Source organism: Narcine bancroftii, chromosome 14 (genome assembly GCF_036971445.1).
Source record: "Narcine bancroftii isolate sNarBan1 chromosome 14, sNarBan1.hap1, whole genome shotgun sequence".
Lineage (NCBI taxonomy): Eukaryota > Metazoa > Chordata > Chondrichthyes > Torpediniformes > Narcinidae > Narcine > Narcine bancroftii.
This window is the reverse complement of record NC_091482.1, coordinates 57581374-57607353: the sequence shown is the minus strand read 5'-3', so window position 1 is coordinate 57607353 and position 25980 is coordinate 57581374. Positions and strand designations below refer to the sequence as shown.

The window sequence follows — 25980 nt, the reverse complement described above, 5'->3', positions numbered from 1 at the left end:
AGGCTAAAGCTTAACAATACAGTGGAAGGGTTTTTCATGTTGACAATGAACAATGAGCAAGAATATTTTTGGTAGCAATAGAAGGTTTCTGACAAAACAAAGACGATGAGTATTTGATACTAGTTTGGTTATTTGACTGCTGTAAATTGCCCCCTCTGCCAGCACGTGGTAAAAGAATCAAAGACCAGTTGATGGGCATAGAAGTGAGGATAGGTTACAGGTAAATGATAGGACTGATGGGATTGCTCATCTAGGGGTTAGCGAGGACTCAATGAACTGAAGACACCCAATGGCCTCATAATAAGTAAATAAGCAGGATTTTAGTGAGGGTTAAAATAAATTGGAAGATATTTGCTTTGCAGTATAAACCTTTGAGACGTGATTGGAATGCTACTTTCAGGCAAATGAGGAGCACACTACAGTACAAGGCCACATAGAGCTGCAGAGTCTGGAGATATAGTACATTAGGATATGTCATGGTCTGTTTTTAAGCGAAATAGTCTGACAAAAAAAAATTGTTGAGCATTCTCAGTGTTTAGTTGGCTGACTTCAAAGCTGGTGTGGTGTTTGCTCATTCTCCCTTTGAACGTGTGGATTTACTGAAAGTGCTCCGGTTTTCTCCCATATTGCAGAGATGTGCAGATTAGTAGGTTAATTGGCCACTGAAGATGGTTCTTAGTGTGTAAGTGAGGGATAGAATTTGGAGAAATTGATGAGAAAGTGGAAGAAAAAATATGGGGTCAGTGTAGGATTAGTGAAAATGAATGCAGACTCGGTGGACAAAAGATCTATTTCTGTGGTGTATGTTCTCTGACTCTTTTACAATCATTTAAGATTATGGACATTCTTGTCTCCACTCTTAGATTTACAATTAGTGGACACATACATAACTCTTTCATGTTCCTAAACCTGGCCATGGAACAGGGCTCATTCAATGATAGTATTCTAGACCCTTAGTCTTGTGTGGTTTGAATTTATTACCTCTTTTAATTCAATTAAGTATACTTTTGTAGTTGTGTTTTAGTTTATTTTTTAAAACAAAGTATCCATTTGGCTACAGCAAGTAAGAAATTCAGTGCATACGTACATTGTACCAAGTATATGACAAGAAATACGTCATAATCAATATTAGATGCAGCTTTAAACAAAAATTTCAATCGAAAACCATTAAAGTCACATTATTTCAATTTCATTTCATAATGAGTCAGAAAGATCATTTATATCCTGGTATTTAATATAATTCCATCTCTGGGTACTGTCAGAAGTGGTCAAGTGAAACTTTGAACTATTAGCGATAACTTTCAAATGGAAAAAGCTCTCATTACAGAAAGAAAACTAGTGGTAATTAATTCTTAGTAAAACACAATGCTGGAGAAACTCAGCTGGTCAAAGAGTGAACTTTTATAGAGCAAAGATAAAGATATATAACCAACGTTTCGGGCTTGAGTCCTTCATCAATTCTTAATTATTTCTCATTAATTAATGTATTAATTTACTTCTGAATTAATTCTTATTTGAAATAGTGATTTAAAAAACCAAACTCAGAAAGCAGTCAGAGATAATTCTGCTTGTCATTGTTTACGAACTGCAACTTTATAGTCAATAGTACTGTATATATGCAGAACGTTAAAGTACATACAGTGACCAACAGAGGTCATCAAGGAGTATTGAGTCAAAAGGGTGTGTCGAGTTGACCTTGATTTTACTTGTTCCAGAGGTAAGACTGGTGCCAAACATTATCAACAATGGTTTTGATCAGTAATGTTACAGATGCTCCCACACACTTTCAGCAAAGCAAATTCCTTCAGGAGCTTTTGCCTCAGATAAAACCAGGGAATCTCCTCGCAACCAGTATCGTCCATATCTTCTGACGGTCTCAGTGACTGCATTCTCGTGTGATGTGTGCAGGTGATAGATACAAGTCAAGAAGATGGAAGGCGATATTTCATGACAGGCTAAGCTGGGATGGTGCTGAAAGTCTCAGTATTTGCTTTGTATGGCAGACGCCTCTAGCATTGTCAGGAATTGGATGTGTTGTGAGTCTCTGGAGCAAGCCCCATACTGCACTATGCACAGCAAATCCTCATGGGCAACTCAGAAAGGAGAGTACCGTGGGCCAGGTTTTTATTGTTAAAAGTAGTTTGCTAATCAGTATTAAAAATGCATTTCATGGAAGTTCTGCCTGCTTACATAATTTTATTTATTAAAAGTAATGTCTGTCCCAGGAAAATATTAGCTCTCTTCCCTATTTACCTCAGCTTTCTGTACAGACAAAAACAGCTTATTATTATTCTTTTAATCCAAAGAATCATGGGTGGGTGTTAAATTTTGCATTTTAAATTTTTTAAAGAATTAAATTTAGACATACAGCACAGTAACAGGCCCTTTTGGCCCATGCCGCCTCATTACACCCAATTGACCTACATCCACTGGCATGTTTTGAACGGTGGGATGAAACTAGAACGTCCGGAGGAAACCCCCGCAGACACAGGAGGAACGTACAAATTCCTTCCAGCCAGCGCCAGATTCAAAGACCGGTCCCGATTGCGGGCGCGATTATACCTTTGTGCTAACTGTGTTGGGGAAATTTCTGAGGATTAACCCTAAAATGGATTATTAAATCTCAGAAAACATGGGGCAATATGTGCCACCCGAACATGTGGCTTTTTACGTGATTTCACAAGACCTGACTTTTTTTTTAATATCAGCAATGAGACTGTCCCCATTAAAATAAAGATCAGTCTCAGTCTCAGTAAAGGGCAGTCTTCCCTTGGGTGTTTTACCCTAAGCCATATGGGCACCCAAGGTATTGGCTTAATCAATACACAAGGATGGACCTCTATTGAGCTCAAGGGGATCTTGAGTCCAGCACTGCCAGATGTCATGCTTGGCCTGGCCTTTCTACTTCTCTTTAGCAGATGGTTCTCCAGTAGCCAGTGCCTCAGGCTGACAAGTATAAAGAAACCAAAATGTGAAAGCTCGGAGAACTAACCCACATTTGTAAAGGTTGAGGGTTCTTTGCCAAACTCACTAAGAAATAATAAAATTAAGAAGTTCAGAAGACCGAGTGCATTACGCAGAAATCCCAGAAGGCCAGCCATCCATGATATAGCACTCCCCATAATATCGCGTTTCAGCTTGCTTGTCAAATTGCAAAGTTTCTGTCGCAAACTTTAGTCGATTGTCTGCCTTTGTGGCCTTTGGAAATATCCTCATGAAGCAACGTACATTTGTGAGGACTCTATTGCAAATAGCTCAATTGGGCGACATCCATGTGGAATTATAACTCACTTCCAAAATTCAGGGTCTTAAAGTTCAGGCATTTATTACTGATTTGGATGGAAATGCATTTGAAATGCTTCAGCATGCATTGGATATCCTACATTTTAAAACGAGATTTTGTTTCTCTTTGATACAAAACAGATTTTAAACACAGAAAGTAACCATGTAATATCACTTACTGTAGGTTACTGGAGCAGTGTAAAGTAGCTCTTTATATATTGTATTGCAACATAACTGCTTCTCAGTCAAATTAACAGAATCTATTTGCTGCTGCCTGTTTGACCCTGTTAGTGCTAGCTTCTGACCCCCAAGCCACAACAGGAAACACTCTCGTGGGATCAAGGTGAAACTAACGGCAACAGCGAGTGACACTGAAAGGCTCTTTCGGGTTTAAAGCATGAACCAGACTCACAATGGAAACCTCAAGACCTCTGCAGGCAGTAAATGCCTCAGAGTGATCTGCTGCTCCACTCGATCTTGCTCTTAATGAGATGCAAGAGGGGTGACCTGGCGACAAAAAACAAGCGGATCTCCCTCTCAATGACAACTGAGGCACAAAAGCATGAAAGCACTGGTCACCTCCTCCCAGATGCATTTCTCCCGAGGTGTGGAGCGGGACTGAGAATGATTTAAACAGTAATGACTGAATTCGCAAATGCATCCAAAGCTCAGTGGCTCAGTGATTGGCAGTACAAGTACAAGAGAGATGAGAAAGCCCTCAATTTGTAGCTGATGCACAGGAAGAGTGCAGGGAGTTCAGTTTACAATAGAGAAAACATTACCAAGCTAATGGCAAAGGCAATCTTCTGACCATCGTGCATCTCTGAAAGCAGCAGGACATCTATTTTCAGTTAAGTGCTGGAGTGCCTTTTCGCTTTCTTGAACCACAGCAAGTGGTATACAGCCTATTGCATAAAACCAAGTGACTAGTAATAAATTACTATATTGGATACTATATTGGATACCTTTGTTGTCTCTTGCCAATTATTTTGCTATGTATTCCTGATATCGTTACTAATTAAAGCAATGACAGCTTTGGCAATCTTTATCCTGCCGCAGATCACGCCTTCACGTTCCAACTGCTTCAGTTGAACCCAAAGGGTCAAGAGGCCCTTTTGACCTCTGTCAGTTAATATCCATTGACCACTTACTGCTTAGTGCAATCTCAAATGAACAGATGGACACCCAACTACAAGCAACTATAAAGCTCAGAGAATAAAGATGAATTGTGTTTGGATTTCAGGATGGTTTGTGAGGGTAAAATTGGGCAGAATATATTTAATAAAAGCTGGTTCCCTTCAAAATATAGAGTGGTCAAACCTGTCCCAAGACTGATGCAGTCAAGGGTCTGCATTGAAAGATTTTATCATTACTTTGTCTCTTTTGTCATTTCTTCGGAGCGGGAAGGAATGACTCGTAACTGAATTACTGTTAAGACTCAGAATCATTGTTCTAATTTGATACTTGTGCAATCTTGACGATCTTTCAGCCTTCATTTTTCCTTAATTGCTGGAAAGCCAGGTCTAAATTCTATTGTAAAATTAAATTTCACTCAGTTGAGGCACTAAAAGTAGTTACTTTCTATCTTTCTCTGGCAAAGGACAGCCAGTGAGCTAATTTAAATTTTAAATTTTGACATTCAACATTGTAACAGGCCCTTTTGGCCCATGAGCCTGTGTATCATCCAATTACACCTAATTGACCTATGACCTCTGGTATGCTTTTTTCGAACGGTGGGAGGAAACCGGGGCACCCAAAGGAAACGCGCAGGCACGGGGAAAACGTACAAACTCCTTACAGTCAGGCCCAGGTTCAAACCCCGGTCCTGGCCACTGGCGCTGTAACAGTATCGCATTAAACGCTATGCCAACCATGCCGCCCTTTCCTCCAAATAAAGAATCATTGTTTTTCGTTCTTCGGGAGGTCAGAAGAAGGAGTTTACTGACGAATCCATTTCTGATCGTATATTTGTTCTGACAGCAAGTCAAATTGACAATGTGTTTGTGAAATTCTATTACAGAAAGCAAATCTGAAAAAAGGTTACAGGAAAAAGAGCTTTTTTTCGCTGCGTAATTCAAAGGGTGGTATGCTCAGCCAGAATACTGCTGCATATGCTGTAATACTTTCGTCGCAACATACACAACTTCATGTTTTTAAAACTTTTTGTTTCTTACTGAGCATGACAGATGGCTCAATGTATTACCAAGAGGTTTGGACATATTTTGCAGCTCTGAACTGATTTGGGATTAATTTTTCAAACAAGAACAAAGCCAACAAACGACCCCATTTGCCAGAATCACTGAGCGATTTTGGTTTAAATTTCAAATATTATTTTCTGCCTTTAATTAATAAATCTGAGATGAGACAGTTGGGGAGCAAAGAAAGGCAACAACCCTGTTGTAAGGATGGCAGATACATAAAGCTCTTCTCATTTTAATGACCATCTTTCACCCAGTGAGTACTTTTTGATTTCCATTTACTTTGAAACAATGGTTTTCTTCTGGTTGGTAAAAGCTAAACCCAGGATCAGTTGAATGGAGGAAGAGAAATTGCAGAAAAAAACTCCTGAGCTCGTCGGAACTGCTAAACTTTAGCGACAATATTAACATCCCTGGCGGTTACTAAGATCGAGATTTTGAAGCAAAAATAATTTGATTAGCCCTGATGATTATTTCACTGTCTCTTTGCACAGCAACAATGACGACAGCCATTTTCTTTCACATAGCACTCTTTAACCATGTAACTGGATTTACAAATAGAAAGACCAGTCTGTCCGGGCTGGCTGCAGAATATCAAGGTCCATCACGTTGAGCACTGGTGCCCTTTTGGGCTGTGTGCTCAGCCCACTCCTGTTCACGCTACTGACCCACGACTGCATCGCCAGATCCAGCTCCAATGAAGCCAGACCGTTTGCAGACGGCACAGCAGTGGTTGGCCTCCCCAGCAACAACGATGAACTGCACTACAGAGAGGAGGTGGAAAATCTCGTGAAATGGCGTGGGAATAGCAACCTGAGTCTCATAGCCTCAACCTTGTCTTCATTGACAAAATGAAGGAGATGATCGTGGACTTTAGGAGGTCCTGGAATGACCACCTTCCACAACACATTAACATCTCGGCAGTGGAGAGCACCAAGTTCCTCCGAGTCCACTGAGGAAATGACCTATCCTGGACACAAAAACATCTTCTCATTTGTCAGGAGGCCACAACAGCACTTCCTGAGAAGATTGTGGTGGGTAAGGCTACTGTGGTGGGTAAGGCCACTGTGGTGGGTAAGGCTACTGGCCACCATCACGTCAGCTTTCCACAGGAGCTCTATTAGGAGCATCCTGGCCAATTGGATCACAGGGTTGTACGGTTGCTGTGGAGCCATGGGTCAGAGGTCAATCTACTGACCATAAGAGTAGCTGAGGGGATCACTAGGTTTCCCTCCCCAACATCGACGTGATCTACTGGGATCATTGTTCGAAGAGGGTGTGCAAAATCATTGAGGACCTCTACCATCCTTCACACAGCATCTTTCACCTCTACCATCCTTCACACAGCTATCTTTCCCATTGGGAAAGAGATACAGGAGTATCAGAACCAGAACCACCAGGCTGAGGAACAGCTTCTTTCCGCAGGCAGTGAGAAAGCTGAACGACTGAATTAACTGCTTAGACTAACCCTCCGAGACTCTACTATTTATTAAACAACATTTATTTTTATATGTGTACTGTATTAGGATTAGGGTTATGTATCATTTGTATGTGTGTTATATCTGGTTGTGTGTCTGCATGTTTTTGCACTGAGGACTGGAGAATGCTGTTCTATTAGGCTGTACTTGTAAAATTGAATGCTCATGAGCTTGAATTTGAACTTGAAAAATAATATTTACATATTTTTATATTTGTATATGCGTGCTATGCATATGTACTGTTTGTCTAATGCCTGCATATGCATTGCAGTGAGGACCAGAGAACTCTGTTTCATCGAGTTGCACTTATACCATTGGATGATAAATAAACTTGAATTTATGTATTTATAAGAGCAGGAACATGCTGCCATCTTTGGTGTAAGAACTGGGACAGATGAACAGCAGAGCAAAACATGGTGCAAATCAAAAAGTATTACACTAATTGTGTAAAAGGTATATATTAAAGTGAGACCAGTTTTTTTGATTGAAAAAAGGCTGCCATGGAATCATAACAGGTCATTAGCCAACAATATGGTCCCATTACCATTCAAAAATATCATCGTAACTTAAAAAATGTAATCTATTGGTACCACTCATGAATGCAATTTTTTCTTCTTTTTGAATCTACATACCAATTTCCTGCCAAGTGTTACCATTGAATATCCTTCAGTCACCCAATACAGTGTGCCCAGTTGTTAACACTCACTTGTGTCATTCATATTGAAATGAATTTACCCCTGCGAAACAAAGAGCTTTCACCTTGTCTTCTTAAGCAGGCGAAAGGACATTTCTTGATGGCAAAATACATTTTATGGAATGAACGAACATGGAAACAGGAGTGCGTCTTTACACCTCTTAGGCCTGTCCACCATTCAATTACATCACAGTTGATCTGTGGCTTACCTCAATCTCATTTTCCCCATATATATATTAATATCTCTTATTAACACAAATCTACTAATATCAGATTAGAAACTGACCTTGCCCGGTGATCCACCTAATAGAGGGTTCTGACCTGAAATGTTGCCTGACCATTTCTGCCATGGAAGCTGCCTGACCAGCTGATTTCCTCCATATTGTACTTGTTCACTCACAATTCCAGAACCCGTTTGTGTTTTTTAGGCCTCGGTATTATTCCAATTCTGCTGTATTTAGTCAAGGAATGCTTCTTTACCTAAGATGTTGTGAATGCTTCTGAATATTGCGCAATCATCAGTCAACGTTCCTACTTCTGCCGTCATGACGGAAGGAAGGTCCTTCATGAAGCAGCTGAATGTACTTGGATCTTCACATCACATGGCTGAGATGACTGACCTCTAACCATCACAACCATTTTCTTTGGAGAGGGCATGAACCCAGCCAGTGGAAGGTCCCCCCCCCCCACCCACCTCAATTCCATTGACTCCAGTTTGGCCAGGGCTCTTTGAAGCCTTACTTGATCAAATGTTGCTTTGATGTCAAGGGCAGTTGCTCTCATTTCACTTGGGAAATTCAGCTCTTTTATCCCAGTTTGGATCTGGTCTATAGTTAGTTCAGAAGCTGGGTGATTATGGTGGAACCCAAACTGAGCTCTCGTTGTCCGGCAAGTGCCACTTGATAGCCCCATCAGTTATTACTTTTGTCATTTTACTAATGATCCAATCGAGACTGACAAGGCAGTAATCGGCTGGGTTGATTTATTGTGGACAGGGCAAATGTGGGCAATTTTCCATACTTTTGCATAAATGCCATGTTATAGCTGTACAGGAACGACTTGGCCCAGGATGTGGCAAATTCTCGATCAAATTCTCAGTCCAATTGCTGGAATGCTGTCAGAATCCCATACCTTTTGCATTTCTTGACACCACTTGAAATGAATCTAATTGGCTGAAGACTGTCATCTATCATGGTGGTGTCCCCTGGAAGAGGACAGGAGAAAGGAGTATTCTGTTTTCTTTCAGATTTCCAGCAACTAAACTTCGTTTCTCTAAATTTTCAAAGACGCAAAGTTCAAAGGTCAAAATTCATATTTATTGTCAGAGTATATTTATGACATCTATTTTTAAAACTATTATAGATGTCCAAGGCATATTCACCTGTCACCTGCAGAAACATAAACACTTGCTGTTTTCCATCAGTCTCTCCCATTCCAACTGCTTCTAAATAAATGTTTAATCGCTGTTTGTAGCATTTCCAATTATTGGCTAGATTACCGGTAGACTGCATCGGTGTGGGAGGACATAACTTATCCACGCTTACAAACTATTGTCTTCTCTTACTCACTCAGACACTTCTGACACCACGACTTTACGTGGGTCTAACACTAAACCGTTTATTTTCCTTGAGCTGCTTCAAGGGACACCCAACTGACCTCTCTTCATATGCTTCTGCCCAACCACACACACTGCATGCTGGGAAATGTACTTCTTATTTACACACATAAGAACACAGTAGCCATCCTTTACCATTGAGATGAGGAGATCTTCACTCAGATGGCCACAAATCTTTGGAATTCCTTGGATGTTTCAATTAATTTACCCTCATTATTTTGGTGGATGCTTTTCCAGAGACCTAAGTGTGGTTAGCAGGTGTTAAAATCTGAATCACTATTCCAGGATATTCTGTTGGATCGATGTTCGGCCACAAAGTACCTACTTATGGAACAAAACAAGAGCAACCAGAAGCAGAAAAGGGAAACTTAATATCACATAAATATAAAGAAATACAGCTCATAATTTTAGTGACAATATATTTTAAGTTAAATAATTAAGGGAGTTGTGCAATATGGGGGTTTCAGCTTGTGTTTGAATGCTGCTTCTTTTGCTCTTTGCTTTGCAGACATCGAGTGTCGTCATTCCCTTTGGATGCAATGACACTAAGCAACCGGGACAACAATTCTGATCGTAAATTGAGCAGAAACCTGGTTTAATACTTCTCCTGCGAGAAAAAAGAGTGTTGTGAATCCAAATGCAAGTATTTGATTGGCATGCTGACCATGCTCACTGTATGATAGACTGGAATATTTACTAACTTGGTGTATAAAATTATGAAAAATAATCTCACATCCAGTAAATTTTCTTTTTATTTTAGTTTGTTTCTTCCCTGTGGCTGAGACCCATGATTTCTTATTGCCATTATTGTTTTAATTGTAGCAATGATTAGCTAAATATTAACATTAATTCAAATAGATAATGCCCAAAATGAAGATGGAATTAAAAAAATAGTAGAGCTCCTTTCTCAAAGCTCATTGCTATTTGTTCTACTCAATTACATTTTTTTTTAAATTACAGAAGTTCTATTTCCCTGCTGTGGATCTGGCATCTTGCTAATTTCTATGGTCAAAGGAAAGTGGATAGATGAAGAATCAAATGGGAGATGCATGTGACAGGGAGGCAGGGGAAAGAAATTCAAAATGGCAGCCACAATATCCTGAAAGAGACATCAAGAGTCCTGATTCCATTGTTCAACTCCTATTGGTTGGACAATGGCACAGAAGTAAAATGGCTGTGCACAGAGAAAGCAGATGGTGTTGCACAGCTGAACCGTGGAGTATGGTCTCATTTTTATTCAACATTAACACATTCTATGAGGTCAATCATTTATAATTAACTACTTCGCCTCGCCATTGTTATGTGGTCAAACAAAGCTGACATTATGTGCACACTGAGATCTCACAAAGAGAACAACCAGCTTAATCATTTTTAGCACCAATGGTCAAAGGAGAAATATTGGTCTCATTCTTATTTCAACCAGAAAAGACAGGAAATACTCAGCAGGACAGGCAACATCTCTGGAGAGAGAAATAGGAATCGATGCTTCAAGTTATCACTTCCGACAATAAGGGACCTCTCTGAGCGATTAACTCTCTTTCTGCAGATATTTTCTGACCTACTAAATCGTTCCAGCGTTTCCTGTTTTTTTTTTTGACTTTGTGTTTGTCAGAAACATTAAGATTGACAAATGTAACATCTGTCCTTGAAGAAAGACAACACTTTCCATGTTAGTACCAAACCAAAGTGTCTGCCTACACTAAAGCTCAAATGATGCATTGAGCTTCATACACTCTCTTCACAAGCAATACCCTATGGAGAAAATATACCCTGCCATAATAATCCAAACCCAACATCATCTCATTACCACAGAGGATGAACATCAAAGACTGCTACTCCATAATTCTGTACATTCTTAACCATCAACTGTGCAATTACTACCTTACTTCTTTCATCTAAGACTGATGGCAATCATTTGTTTTTGAGTATTCGTTATTCCTCCGACAATCATGGTGTGTAAATGCTCCAGGGAGAATTTCAACAGACACGACTTGGGGTGGAAAACAGTTCAGTAAATACCCACCTTGCTGAGACTTGGTCAACAGTGAAATAAACCCTGATCAGAGGTCTCAGACTTCAGAAGAACTTCCAATGGAATTTTGGTCCTAAAATTCATTTCAGAATTAAGAAAAGAAAATTAAGGGCAGCACGGTTGGCATAGCAGTTAGCGCAATTGTATAACAGCGCCAGCGATTGAACCAGGGTTTGAATCTCACGCTTCTGTGAGAAGTTTGTTCGTTCTCCCCGTGTCTGTGTGGGTTTTCCCCAGGGGCTTCAGTTTCCTCCCACCTTTCAAAATGTCCTGCGGTTGTCAGTTACTTGGGTGCAATTGGGTGGCATGGGGTTGTGAGCTGAAAAGGCCTGTTACTGTGCAGAATATCTAAATTTAAAATTTAAATCAATACGAAAACAAATGAATATTAAAGCTGAGTGGAGAAATATGAAAATTGTGGTGCCTTCAATCCATAAATGGTCTTATCTATTAATTATTGCAAACTTAATTTCTGGAATAAAACATCAAGCCTTTAAAAGTCCAAATCCTCCATTGGAAACATAACCTGCACCGTTTTTATCTGCAGGAGAAACAGTCCAAGTCTCCCAGTGTTTTTGGTCGAAGCAATCTCAGCTATACCTATGGAGGAGCCGCCACCTGGCTTCCAGTTGCCTTCATAGCAGGCTTTATTTCCAGCCCCATCTATGATTTATAGCTTTGACATTTTGTCAGGTGATGCCAAATTGGTGGTTAGTACACACTGGAGATTTTCATGCAATGAATGAAGGTCTTTAGTACTGGAAACTAAACTGCAATCCTCCATCTTCATTTACATGACATGACTATCTTATAAAGACTGTGGGCTCTCTTCAAGGGAAGATCAATACAAAAGAGCCGCACTGAAAACTAGAATCTGGAATGTGAGAAGGTGAAGCGTTCACAATGTCAATGCTTCACTCCAACTCCACTCATGTTTAATTGCACATGTGGGGAAATTTAAACCATCATCTTCAGTTTGGGTTGTATGTCTGTAAAATTGTTTAAAAGGCCTCTGATTATCATTCCACCCACCTGATCACAACTAATAGAACAGACTTCAGCACATATATTACTAAGTATCAATCAACTGGGGCATTGCACCCTGCAATGTACGCACCTTCAAACACTTCAATTAGTCAAATAATCACTGTCGCTGATGAAGAATCACCCAGGATTTCACATCACAAATTGACTTTATCTGGTTGAAATGTGATAACTAATTCCACAACACTCTAGAGGTTCATCTGGATGCTTCCTGACACGTTATCCTCATTCATAGTTATTGCCTGTCCAAAACTGGAGTGCTGTAGGAGAAATTAAGCCCAATGATCCAAGAACTGACCTCTGTGGGATGTGAATGACCATGATCTATTAGTAGTGCTGCATTGGTATCTCTGTAATACACACCATTGACACACCTTTGTTCATTCAAGTCTACTCCACATCTCTGATCTACACCAAACCAATGGTATTTTTCCCCTGACTCCCTTAAATTCAAACAAGCTCCTGACCTCCAATGGCCCTGATTCCCAGGCTCCAACCCAACCATCTCTCAAAGCTCCCGTTGAAGGCCACAATTTCCTTTCTGTTTTGCTCTTCTCCCAGCTAGGAGCTTTCCTGAAGTCTGCCTCCCAACCGTTGTTCCAAGCTGTGGGTGTGCGCGCGCACACACACAGGTGTTACAACCAGCCCACAAAGGAAATTAACATGTGCACAAAAGGTTACCGACAATAATGTAACAATGCACTGCATTTCCCAGCATGCAGTGTGTGTGGTTGGGCAGAAGCATATGAAGGGAAGTCAGTTGGGAGTCCCTTGAAGCAGCTCAAGGAAAATAAAATCAGTTTAGTGTTAGACCCATGTAAAGTCGTGGTATCAGAAGTGTCTGAGTAAGTAAGAAAAGACAATAGTTTGTAAGCGTGGATAAGTTATGTCCTCCCACACTGATGCAGTCTACCGGTAATCTAGCCAATAATTGGAAATGCTACAAACAGCGATTCCCTTAGCTAACTATTTCTGTTAACTAGTTAGTCAGCTTTTCAAATACCACATTTGCACATCACCTTTCCTGTCCCAGTTTGAATGGCTGCAGCCATTTTTGGCAAACGGTGCTCACGTCGTAAAGTCTTCGAAGATCTGTTTCAAATTCTGTAGACCTCTTACCGAGGTTTTATGAAAAAATATTGATTCACTATGTCAAATTCAAAAGAAGCGAAGGGCGTGAAGGGCAAACACAGGAAAATAATTTGCCCATCTTAAGATTTTTGTGCATGCTGATTACTAAAAATTAGAGGGAACATTGCTCTCAACCCCAACTCAAGGCCTTAATTCTCACAGAATATTCCCTCCCACTTCTCTTCCTTGATGAACTGACCCCAGGTCCCATCAGCCTCCAGTTACCTCCTTACACTTGCATGCCATACCACACCTCTACCAACCTTTGCTCTCAATCCAAATATATGCAACTTAAACTGGCAATGATGAACCTGCAATGACGTAGTCATCTCTTTTAAAAGCAACATCTGACAGTAACATATTAACAGTAAGCGCAATACTATTATAGCACCAGTGACCCGGGTTTGAATTCAGCACCATCTGTAAGGAGCTTGCATGTTTTCCCTATGTCTGCAGGAGCAACTGAAAAACCTCACAACAATCAGCGTGTACAGAGCCGTTGTCATACCCACACTCCTGTTCGGCTCCGATTCATGGGTCCTCTACCGGCATCACCTACGACTCCTAGAACGCTTCCACCAGCGTTGTCTCCGCTCCATCCTCAACATTCATTGGAGCGACTTCATCAAAGTACTCGAGATGGCAGAGGCCGACAGCATCGAGTCCACACTGCTGAAGATCCAGCTGCGCTGGGTGGGTCACGTCTCCAGAATGGAGGACCGTCACCTTCCCAAGATTGTGTTATGTGGCGAGCTCTCCACTGGCCACCGTGACAGAGGTGCACCAAAGAAGAGGTACAAGGACTGCCTAAAGAAATCTCTTGGTGCCTGCCCCATTGACCACCGCCAGTGGGCTGATATTGCCTCAAACCGTGCATCTTGGCGCCTCACAGTTCGGCGGGCAGCAACCTTCTTTGAAGACCGCAGAGCCCACCTCACTGACAAAAGACAAAGGAGGAAAAACCCAACACCCAACCCCAACCCACCAATTTTCCATTGCAACCGCTGCAACCGTGTCTGCCTGTCCTGCATCGGACTTGTCAGCCACAAACGAGCCTGCAGCTGATGTGGACATTTACCCCCTCCATAAATCTTCGTCCGCGAAGCCAAGCCAAAGAAAAAAGCAGGAGCTTCTCCAGGTGCTCCAGTTTCCTCCCACCCTTCAACACCTACAGGGGTTGTAGGTCAACTGGAAGGTCCTGTTATCGTGCATGTGTACATTTTGAAATGTAGTAATTAACATGAAAAGAATGACAGACAGTACAAGATCACATGCTGGACTACTTCAAATGTTAGACAAGTTAGTTTTAAATATTAAACAGGAAATGTATTTCCTTTATACTCATGTATGTCTATAGCTTGTTCTCCATGTTGACACAGGGCCATGAGATTGCTCATGTGATGCACCAACGAAAGACTGAAGTCAATGTGGCTTTTATTAACTATAGACTGCAACAGGCGTCAACCTCATTGACTTATCAAGGCAGAGTTGAATGGGAGCATGCAAAAGGTTATGGGTAGGATTGGTCTTGGGGGAGGCGTGTCCAGCCGGCAGCAGCCAATCGTAGCATAACAGTGATTTACCACATCATGGTAAGCAAATGAAGGAAGTACCATTTGTCACACAATGTATAAGCACACTGTTCTCTTTACACTGACGTGAATTGTCCAATTGTTGCACATATACACAATCAAAGGCCAATTAATCAGGGGAGAAAAATGTTTGCAGATGACAAGGACAAATCAACAGGTAACATCAAGCTGGAATATTCATTCCAACCTTCCTCTCGTGCCAGCTTCCCTGCAGATCTCCTGTGCTTTCTACTTTTATTAGATTTCCAGTCTCTGCTGCATTGCTCCTTTTCCTAAGGAAGTAATGGGCTTTCTTGTGCACTGCTGACATGTTGAACTTGTCATATTTTGATGCATTTGTCATCATTATTATACAAAGTTCATTTTGATGAGTTTCTAAAATGCACGAGTTAGTGAAGGGAATCACACCTCGACTCAGACGAAGGGAGGGAGAACTTGGAGAAAGTGAGGTGCCACTTGTCAGTATCTGCTTTGTCAAGTTGCATAAGGTAGAGCTCTTCACAGACAGAGTTGGTGATAGAAGTGTGAATGGGCAGATCAATGTCAATTAAACAGCGACCATGCTGTTCAATAACTGAAATTGCTTTTATACGTGTAACTCATGTTTAACTTGTAGAAACTTTGTGATAAAGGCGACCATACACATGCCAGTTGAAAAAGGGTTAGAAAATTAATTCCCACTACCCAGCACGGTCTGTACCTCCGTAGTCCTCTGCTCTTCAAGTACTCATCCATGTACCATTTATGTCACCATGTTTCCTGTCTTGTTCTTTCAAGCTGTGAGTTTTTTTTAACCTCAACCAACCTCAGGGTGCAATCAATTCCCTTCCCCCCTCCACCCGATCCTTCCACCAATGACTCTAAATATATGTCTAACCCATTACTCCTGATTTTTGTCCTTCCTATTTACTGAGTAAGAACATACTTTTATACAATGGCTAACATTTTCTGGCAATGTGCACTATCGTTTCTACCTTTCCTTCAAGTTCTGACCAGAATTGTAGACTCAAGCTGTGGTCCAATTAGCGTAGTATACAATTCTTCCACTATTCTGAAACTTGACTAATAAGGATATGCATTCTGTATGGCTCTTTAACTACCTGATTGACCTGTCTTCCTGTGTAGATTCCCATGTGGCACCTCTCTCAATACATTACCTCACACATTATTTTGCCATGTTTCTTCCCAAATGACCAGATTTCCTCTCCCACAGTACCAAAATTCCTCATCTCCTCACTGCCAATTTTTCCATGATCAGCAAGCGTCCTTATATTGCATTCATAAATACTATGAAACATAATTAGCACAATGTCATTATAGCAGCAGTGAACTGGGTTCGAATCCGACGCTGTCTGTAAGGAGTTTGTACGTTCTTCCCGTTACCTATGTGAGTTTCCATCAGGCACTCCGGTTTTCTCCCACCCTTCAAAATAATTTTTGTAGATTATTTGGTGTATTTGGGAAGCAAAACATTGCCTCTTGTAGATGTCCTCAATGGAACAAGGTCTGGTGCCTGTGATGTCGCAGGCAAGCCTCTGGAATTTTGCCTTGTCCTGAGCGTTGGCACCTCCATACCAAGCAGTCATGCATCCAGCCAGAATGCTCTCCACAGTGACACACCGAATCTCCTCAAACTTCTCACAAAGGATAGCTTGCTTCCTGATTGCTTCTGTTTTTTTTAAAGTTTCTAATGCCCTTCAGAATTAATTCTGTCTCACAATCCTCCACTCACTTATTTTACTTAATGAATATCCCAGCATCTTTTGGGAGAAGTTGCTGTAATTTCTGATTATTAAGTTGTCAAAGAGGCTCTGCTCTCTGATTGAATTCTTGTGGTTACATATTTAATTGCTCATAATGCATCAAACACCAGCTCGGAGAAAGTAGCAGCTTGCTAATCTCAGTTAGGAAAGAAAATAGAAGCGCTATCTTCTCACTGAATGTGAAACTGGAAGAGGAAGGAACAAGCAATAGTAAATTCCTCTCAACTCCACCTGATCATAATATTAATGCTGGACTATTCCAAAGGAAGGAACAAGCGATAGTAAATTCCTCTCAACTCCACCTGATCATAATATTAATGCTGGACTATACCAAAGATGACAATCGGTCTGAGGAAGGGGACGAGGTCTCGTGGAATTGAAAAATGACAGAGTGTGGAAATTTTAAATTCGATTTTGACATACAGTAAGGTAGGCCCTTTGGGTCCACAAGCCCATGCTGCCCAATTACACCCAATTGACCTCAATGCCTCAGTAGACTTTGAAGGGGGAGATGAAACCAGAGCACCCGGAGGAAACCCACGTAGACATGGGGAGAACGTACAAACTCTATAGTGAGCGTGGGATTCAATCCCGGGTCGCTGATGCTAATACAATGTTGAGCTAACCACCTCGCTAACCGCACCAGCCTAAATGAGAAACCAGTTTGAAATAACACATATCAATGTGATGTCGACTGACATGGTATTTCTTTGATGCATCATCATAAATCACAGGGAATCAAAACGCATGGTCAACCAATTAAATCTGCCACTGTTCTTAGGTGATAGGTAATTCACTGATCCAGATTAACTAACTTCACTTCTGCTGTACCAGATGGCCAATCTCATATTTGTTTCTCACACTCCTGCTGCAAAATTTACCTTTAGGGTGAAGATAAGCCCATTTGGCTTCAAACTCCCAGTCAGATATCTCACCTTGCTTTTGAAAGTACAGGCAGTCCCCAGGTTATGAATGAGTTCCATTACCTGGGTCTGTCCCTAAGCCAAATTTGTAAGTAAAAGGAGGAACAGGTACTGACCATTCTTATTTAGCATTCATGAGGTAACATTATGTGCATTTATGCACAAGGGTGAATTGGGGGTCGCTTGTAAGTACGAGTTGCTCTGCCTGTAAATCAAAGATGAAGCGTGGAAGAACAGAAATGCTCAGTAACACGGAACTTAGTGCAAGGCAAATACATTGCTCTCTGTGCCTGTTTTTCAATGACATGAGAAACAGAACGGGGCAGCTGAAATATAGTTCTTCCTGCCTGAGGGGTCGATGGGGGGAGGCCTGTGGGTGGGGAGGGGAGGGATTCAGTGGTTGGGGAGCCAGTGAGATAGGAGGGAAACATGAAAGTCTGCAGTCGCTGCAATTGTAGTAAAAGCACAGAAGTACTGGAGGAACTCAGCAGGTCTTGCAGCGTCCATAGGAGGTCACGATACATAACTGACATTTCAGGACTGAGCCCTTCTTCAGAGAAGAAAGCTGTTGTTCGGATTTCAGTACAAAAGTCAGGGATGGAATATTCCTCAGTCAACATCTAGCTGATTGGATGAGTGACTGGTTGAGAGAGCTGAGCATATCGCCCCAAGTCATCAGTCTGGCCAGCAGGGAAACTGCTGAATGCAGAAATGCAGAAAATAAACACAGTAGAATTTCACTATTGCAGTCCTGCTAAATGGTGCAACGTGATATGCCTATTCAGATGTCAAGATGAATTTCTAATATCATCATGGAGTAGAACTGCCTTCTGTGATTCCACATCATTAAAGATAGATTACAAAAGAGAATAAAGTGATAACAAAGCACTGTTTCACACATTAGGAAGAAGAGTCAATCTTTGTCTGTTTCATTGCAGAATTTCAGTGATGTGCTTTGAATACTAAAAGAGGCATTTAAATATTCTGCAGATTAATGTTCTTTACACAGTGGACGTGAAGCCAAATCTCAGAGTTTTGTTGCTCAACTGATCGTTTAGCTTCACACAAGAAAGAGAGGAAAGGATAGACCATATGAAGGAACCGTGATGGAGGTACGGAGCTTCTATACCTGCAGAAAGGAAGAGGTAAAACTTATGAGCACACGGGAAGGGAGGGGTGGGACTTCCATACTTGCTCCAAGGGAGAGATGGATGTTTTAAACGTGCAGAAAGGGAGGGTTGGATGTTCTGAAGGTACAGCAGGAAAGAGAGAGAGTGATTTCAAAATTTGTAAAATGGTTTCCTCCCACTGTTTAAACCTACTAAGGGTGTTAGATTAATTGGGTGGCATGGGCTCATGGGCTTAAAGGGCCTGTTAGCATGCTGTATGTCTAAATTACCAACCAAATAAATTTTGCTGACACAATAAACCAAGCCTGATCAAATTAATTTCTGAAAATAACATTTCTGCCTTGGAACAATGCAAGAAAAGTGGAATTTTATAGTCCTTTTGGATATCTTTATTACAAGCAAAATTATTTAAAAATACCTGCCTTCCATTTTTCATTAAATTCGATCAAGGGATCTAAGTGGAGAGGCATGCACTAAATATCAAATAAAATGCAGGATTGAATTTCGTGACTGCTCTCAAATTCCACTCTGAGCTACATGATCTAAAAGATTAGATCCTTCTTGCTTCCTGCAACAATTCTCACAATAGTGCTTCATCACGAATGTATGAAGTCATTTCTTTGGATAGATTCACATAATGCAAAAAGGAACCCAGAGAAATCAAATTTAGGAACGGTCTTCCTCCAAAACCCATTGCATTTCCTTGTTTGCAAGGACCAGTCAAAGGTTCTTGTTCAGTTCAACCTCATTTCTTTTGTTCCGTGCCTGAGATGAAAGGTGCACGTGTTGCTACCATCCACAGCTTCATATGGAAATTCTGTGTTACTGAGCAAATCTTTCAATTATATTGGCATAAAAATTTGTTCAGGGAGTGCAAAGTTTATCCGCATGACTCTTTGAAATTTCTATGAAAAATTATAAAGATTTTCTGTCTTACCAGAGATGTCCTAGATTTTGTCTCTGTCCTAAGTACATCTAACAGATAAACACACCTATCCTACACACAATACAGGAGGACACATGGCTCCATTTAGCTCCTGGAAGTTCCCTTTGCCCAATTCCATTTCTCTGTATCCCTCCAATTTATCTCCTGTACATGAACCCATCAACTGCCCTTTGATCCATGATACCATTAACCATCTCTCAGGGTAAATTAGCCAAATGATCTAACTGGCACGTGGGAGGAAACCAGAGCAGCCGGAGGAAACCCATGCAAACACCACACAGACAGGAGTCATGATCAGGATCAAACCAAGGCCTGACTTATTTTGGTACTGACAACTATCTTAGGAAGTCCACCCTAAAGTAATGATAGTTATACTTCATGACCACTCCAAACACACATCCCTTGGGAGTGGGCGTCTCCAGATGGTAATCTGTATGAGGAGGTTCCAAAAATTTGATTATTTGTCAATCCATCATAAATCCTCCAACAATCTGACTCTCCAGCCTCACCCACACTATAACTCCCTTCACAAACACACAAGGTGACCCACATCCCCTCCTTCACACATGCTCTCCCTTCCAGAGCCTGCCACCATTTGCTTTCCATTTTGCCATCATACGCTGAAGAACTTTGCAGTTGGACAGCCTCATCAAAACACTCCTGCTGGCATTCTGATGCATCCATTCGTTTTTCTGCAGCCCACACATCTGCGAGGCCATTGTATTTTGAAACTAAGCCGGGGACAGGTTCCCTCAGGAATAAACTTTAGACCTTGCCAGCCAATGTTCTAATGACCAGAAAAAACAACAGTTGAAGCGCTTGGACAACGAGTACTTTCGAAAGCAAGAATTGGTCTGATATTTCTGCTTGGTTCTCCAACAGGATATTCTTACGCCCGTCAATCAGGAACTGAGCTGGCTTCTTATTGACTTCCTTGATCCTTAGGCAGGGTAAGGAGACCCATAGGTGTTTGTCTACATTGTAGTTGAGAGTGATGGGGTGATATGAAGGACATTTATTCACACCCTCAAACAGGCAGCAAACCAGGGCAGCCTGGAGTGGGGAGTCAATCCATTCCTCCTGATGCAGGAATCATTTTTTATTTTAAATTTCGACAGCCAGCACAGTAACAGGCCCTTCTGACCTGCAAGCCTGTGTCACCCAAATACCCCAATTAACCTACAACCCCCGTACATTTTTTTGGAGGGTGGGAGGAAACCGGAGGACCAGGAGGAAACACATGCAGACATAACTCCTTACCGACAGCCCCAGATTCAAACCCGGGTCGTTGACACTGTAATGGTATGGCGCTAACTGCTACGCTAACTAAGCCATCTAGCAATACTGGCAATGAGCGAATGCTCGCTCTCTCCAGATGAGAATAGTACACTGGTTGCCTGAGGTGGGCCTCAAGGCCTTTAACTTGCACTCAGAGAGGCAGAAGTGGTACCATTAAATAAATGACTTCTATCACAGGAGTAATGCTAACTACCCAATATCAAATAACAGAGCTCACTCTCTCTTTCTGAACTCAGAACAATTATCAGATTCAATGTGAATGTCTTGCAGATTGAACATACAAATTTCCAGTGGAAATTATTCCAATTACTTCCTGCCTTTGGAACACATGGAAATGACACAACACAATAACGGTTACCAAGTGTGAAAAGTTCTATTTGAGCAGATTACACTAAAATAACAATTTGCAATTTTGCATCAACCAGCTCTTCATCCTGGGCGACGCCATTGCTGTTTCACACAACTTTTTTCAAACATCAACTATGAGCAAAGCATGACCAAGGAAGGCCCTCCGCTGGCTGAATATTTGCTCTCACCTTCACCAAAGGTTTATGTGTTACTTCAGGGAACATTTAATTTGACACTTTTGAATGTACATTTTTTAAAAACTTATTATTCATTTTAATTTGAAAATTTATTTTCCTCAAATTTTTCCGGGTACTTGAATTCCAGATACCAGGGATTTTATTGTAGTAAAAGGTCTTATTTCTGTTCTTAAGTATAATTGTCAGCTTTGACTGACTAATGCTGTCGTTTGATTTGGAAACACCTTTTTTGTTTGGCCTTCACAACTCTCTGTGTATTTTATTCTTAAACATACTCTCTCGGCACTGAAACCTTCTCCGATTCCCCCACAAGCATGGCTGAGGCAGCATCTATATGTTACACTGGAGCTGAGGTGCTAAACATCAGTGGAAACCACACAGCAGTAGAAATGGCCCAGCAAGGGGCTTAATACAATGAGAAAATTAGAGTACGAGTACAAAACCATACAATTACAACACATTCTTACGGAAAATGAAAGATTTTCTTATATAATTCATCACAACAAAGAGCAGGTTGCCAAGTACAAGAACCAAATATTGATTTTCTTTGTGGTGCAGTAAACCATCTCCTTGCTATTTGGTTGTTGTCAAAGGCACTGTTTAACAGCTGGAGTCAAATTGCACCATTTACAACAAGAACCCCTGTCAAGTGGACCATAAGTATTCTCTCAACATGCTATTCAAATGGTGCTTCACCACAAAAATCATCGACTTCACTTCAATCAAAGCTCGGTCTACACAAGCCCGGCTCCGCAGCCCACAAAAGTGTGAAACAGGTTGCATATTTTCACAATTGAACTGAAATGCTTCCTCAAAAACAATCCCTTTTAATATCCAGCAAAAAAAATATTCAAACCGAGTCACCACAGTGCAGATGTACTGCCTCTGTAATTCAACAGAATTTGATACACTGCTTAAAAATCTCCCCGCTACCGCCACCGCCAACGATGGAGAGCACAACGGCACATGCTCCGACAAAGGCAGGGTTGTAAGAGTCAAAGCAGCATGAAATCAAAGTTTTTTCCTTTGTACATCCAGCCAATTGTTGGGAAGATGGTCTCAGACAAAAGTGGGAGTAAGTAATGAAAGAGGGGCCTCCTCACGCACTGTTCAGGATGCCTTTTCGGGTGAAAGCAGTGCTTTGATATCCCACCACAACAATATCTAAATAATCAGACAGTTGTCCACATTCAGCAATGATCTTGCCACTTTAGGATACTGTCTTGTTCCAAGCTTGAACTTTTGACTGATTGTCACATTTGCGATGCAGTAGGTATGAGGGATGATCAGAATTCTTAACCTACAGATTTTAAAATAAGTTAAATTGAAAAGAAGTTCTCTGGGATGTGTCTGGCTGCATCGATGCATGGTGTGATAGCTGCAAAGCACGAAACCGGATGTCAATACAGAGAATCGTCAAAATGACCAAGAAGATCACTGATGTGTCCCTTTCCTCCTGTTGATCACATTTACTGGGAGTATTGCTTAAATAGGGCTCAAAGAATTATGGAAAACCCTTTCCAAACAGCACACAGTACCTTTAACCCACTACCGTCAAGAAAGAGATATAGGAATATCAAAATCAAGATTGCCTGGATGGGAAATAACTTCTTCCCCTAGGCTATGAACAGTAGTGTATATTCATTTTAAATTACATCTTGTACATAGACATGAACCACCGGGTTACCTCTCCACCATCAGATTCTTCAATGATAAACTCAATCAGAGACTCATTTAAGGACTCTTACTTATGAACATTATTGATTTTCTTTTTTATTCTCCCTGTGTTGCACAGTCAGTTTGATTCTACTTGTTGTCTGTTTGCAGTTCTTTGCTGGTTGACATGTTTACACTGTGTCCATTTTTTTTGCACTACTCATTAGTCGGAACTCTTGTGCGCCCACAGGAAAAGAATCTCAGGGTTGTATGTGATGTCATATATATTTATATATATATATATATATATATATACTGACAATAAAACTGAAATCTGATTATTATGTACTGTGTATTGTGCATGTACGTGCGCACTATGGTCCAGAGAAATGCTGTTTTGTCAGGCTGTATATGTACAGTCAGATGATAATAAACGAACATGGCACAGAACCACCCAGTGACAACAATGGCCAACTCTGGCTGATCGCCATTTGAAGCATCACTAAGATAAGGGGATGGTTCTGCTTTTATTCACAACTCAATCAGGGCTTTAACTTTTGACTATGCTCTCTCTCTCTTGCCCATGGACACAGGGTTTATTTCCTACCCACCATTTCCTCGCCCACACCCCCGCCCCCACCTCCCCCCCCCCCCCCCCCGCCTCCCTTTTGTTGGCTGAGATCACAAATTGGCTGAAATTTCTTTCGTCCCTTGTTCCACTCCTCCTCTTTAATTTTGGAATCCCTTTACATTCAGCTCCATAAAATTTTCCATTCACACAACTGGCATGCAATTGTCTGCACAGCACATGGCTGTTTCTGGGACTGGTTGTCCCTTGTTCCACTCCTCCTCTTTAATTTTGGAATCCCTTTACATTCAGCTCCATAAAATTTTCCATTCACACAACTAGCATGCAATTGTCTGCACAGCACATGGCTGTTTCTGGGACTGAAGATAATTGTGCCAACAGAGCATTACCATTCATTCCACAAATTCCTGATCATTTGGAGCTGAGATACTAGTACAAACTATGACTTATTTTCAGTGCCTTGCAGCTCTCCAAAAAAATAACAGTTGGCTTCTTTGGTAGCTATTGCTCTGTAAGTATTAAGATTTGTTGATAACAGCAGATCTCATTGTCAATAAAGCATTGGATGCCTGTGTTGAGTGATGTCCATATCACAATCGAGTGATGGGACCTTTGCTGTTTGGAATATACATAAAGGACTTGGCTGTAAATGTAGGCAACATGATCACTAAATTTGTAGATGACACGAAAATTGATAGTGTGGAAAGTAGTCTTAGGCTACAGAGTGGTAGCGATGCGTTGGCGAAATTAGCTGAAAATGGCAGATGAGGTTCAAATTTTAAATTTTTATAAATTTTGACATATAGCACCATAACAGGACCTTTCAGCCCTCGATTCCATGCTGCTCAATTGATCTATAACCTAGTACATTTTTAAAGGTGGGAGGAAATCAGACCACCCAGAGTAAACCCACCCGTACATGGAGAGAACATACAAACTCATTACAGACAGCGCGGGATTCAAACCCTAGTTACTGGAGCTGTAACAGCATTGTTTATTGCTACACTAAACATGCCACGTTAATTCAGAACAATGTGAGGTGGTGATTAATTTTGGGAGCCATTAAAAGAGACTGTACATATGCCATGACTGATAATATTAAGGAACAGACAGACCTTGCAGCACAAGTTAATAGATCCTTTAAGGTGGCAGCACAGTGAATAGCTTTGGCTTAGAAGGCATATGGCTTTCATTAGGGCTCAAATACAGAAGTAAGAAGGTTATGCTCCAACTTAATAAAACCTTCAAAAGAGCTCAGCTGGAATACTGCAAGGAGTTCTGGTGGGTGTACAATGAGAAAGTGCTGCAGGCGTTGCAGAGGAAAATCCACAGAAGATGATCTGGGGATAGAGCAGTTCGGTTATGACAAGCGACTGGTGAGGCTGGGTCCGTTCTCCCTGTAGTAGAGGAGGTTAAGATGGGACATGCTGAGATATATGAAGTGATGAGGGGTAAGACTGCAGGAAACTCTTCCCCATATCAGAGGCAGATAAAAGTACAGGTCAAAGATTTAAGGTAAGAGGGAAAGATTTAGAGGGGATGTGAGAGAAACCGTCTTCCCAGAAGAAATGTAAGTAACCTGGTAGGCACAACCTGAGAGAATGGTTGAAGCAGGTTCTTTGAAGTAATTTAAGAAGTGTCTAGATGAATACTGAAACCTCTCAGAAAAGGAGGTTATGGACCAAATGCTAGTATATTACATTAATTTGGCTCGCAGGCTCGATTTTGACATTTAAGAAGAATTTGGATAGGTGCGTGAATGGGAGTGGTATGGAAGGAAAAGTCTGGGTGCGGGTCAATGGGACTAGGCATCGTTTGGCGCAGACTAGATGGGCTGGAAGGCCTGTTTCTGTGCTGTAATGTTCTAGGATTCCGTGGTTCTAATAGAGAAAGGGCCAACTGGGTGGCATGGACAAAATAAACTGAGTGGCCGTGCCTTGCAAAGTGATTGTGTGATTTCTGTTCTAAAACTCCACCTTTTAGTGTGTCTGAATTTCAAGACTTTTGGTGAGATATTATTAGGAAATCTCCTATAAATCAATTCAGTCAACAACTTTTAGAAT

General features: G+C 41.2%; 1 protein-coding gene across 11 annotated transcripts in view; it reads right to left on the bottom strand.

The window, feature by feature from the left end:
• LOC138749443 (WD repeat-containing protein 72-like) overlaps positions 1–25980 on the bottom strand; it is a 249326-nt gene that overhangs the window by 108768 nt on the left and 114578 nt on the right. The window lies entirely within an intron of this gene.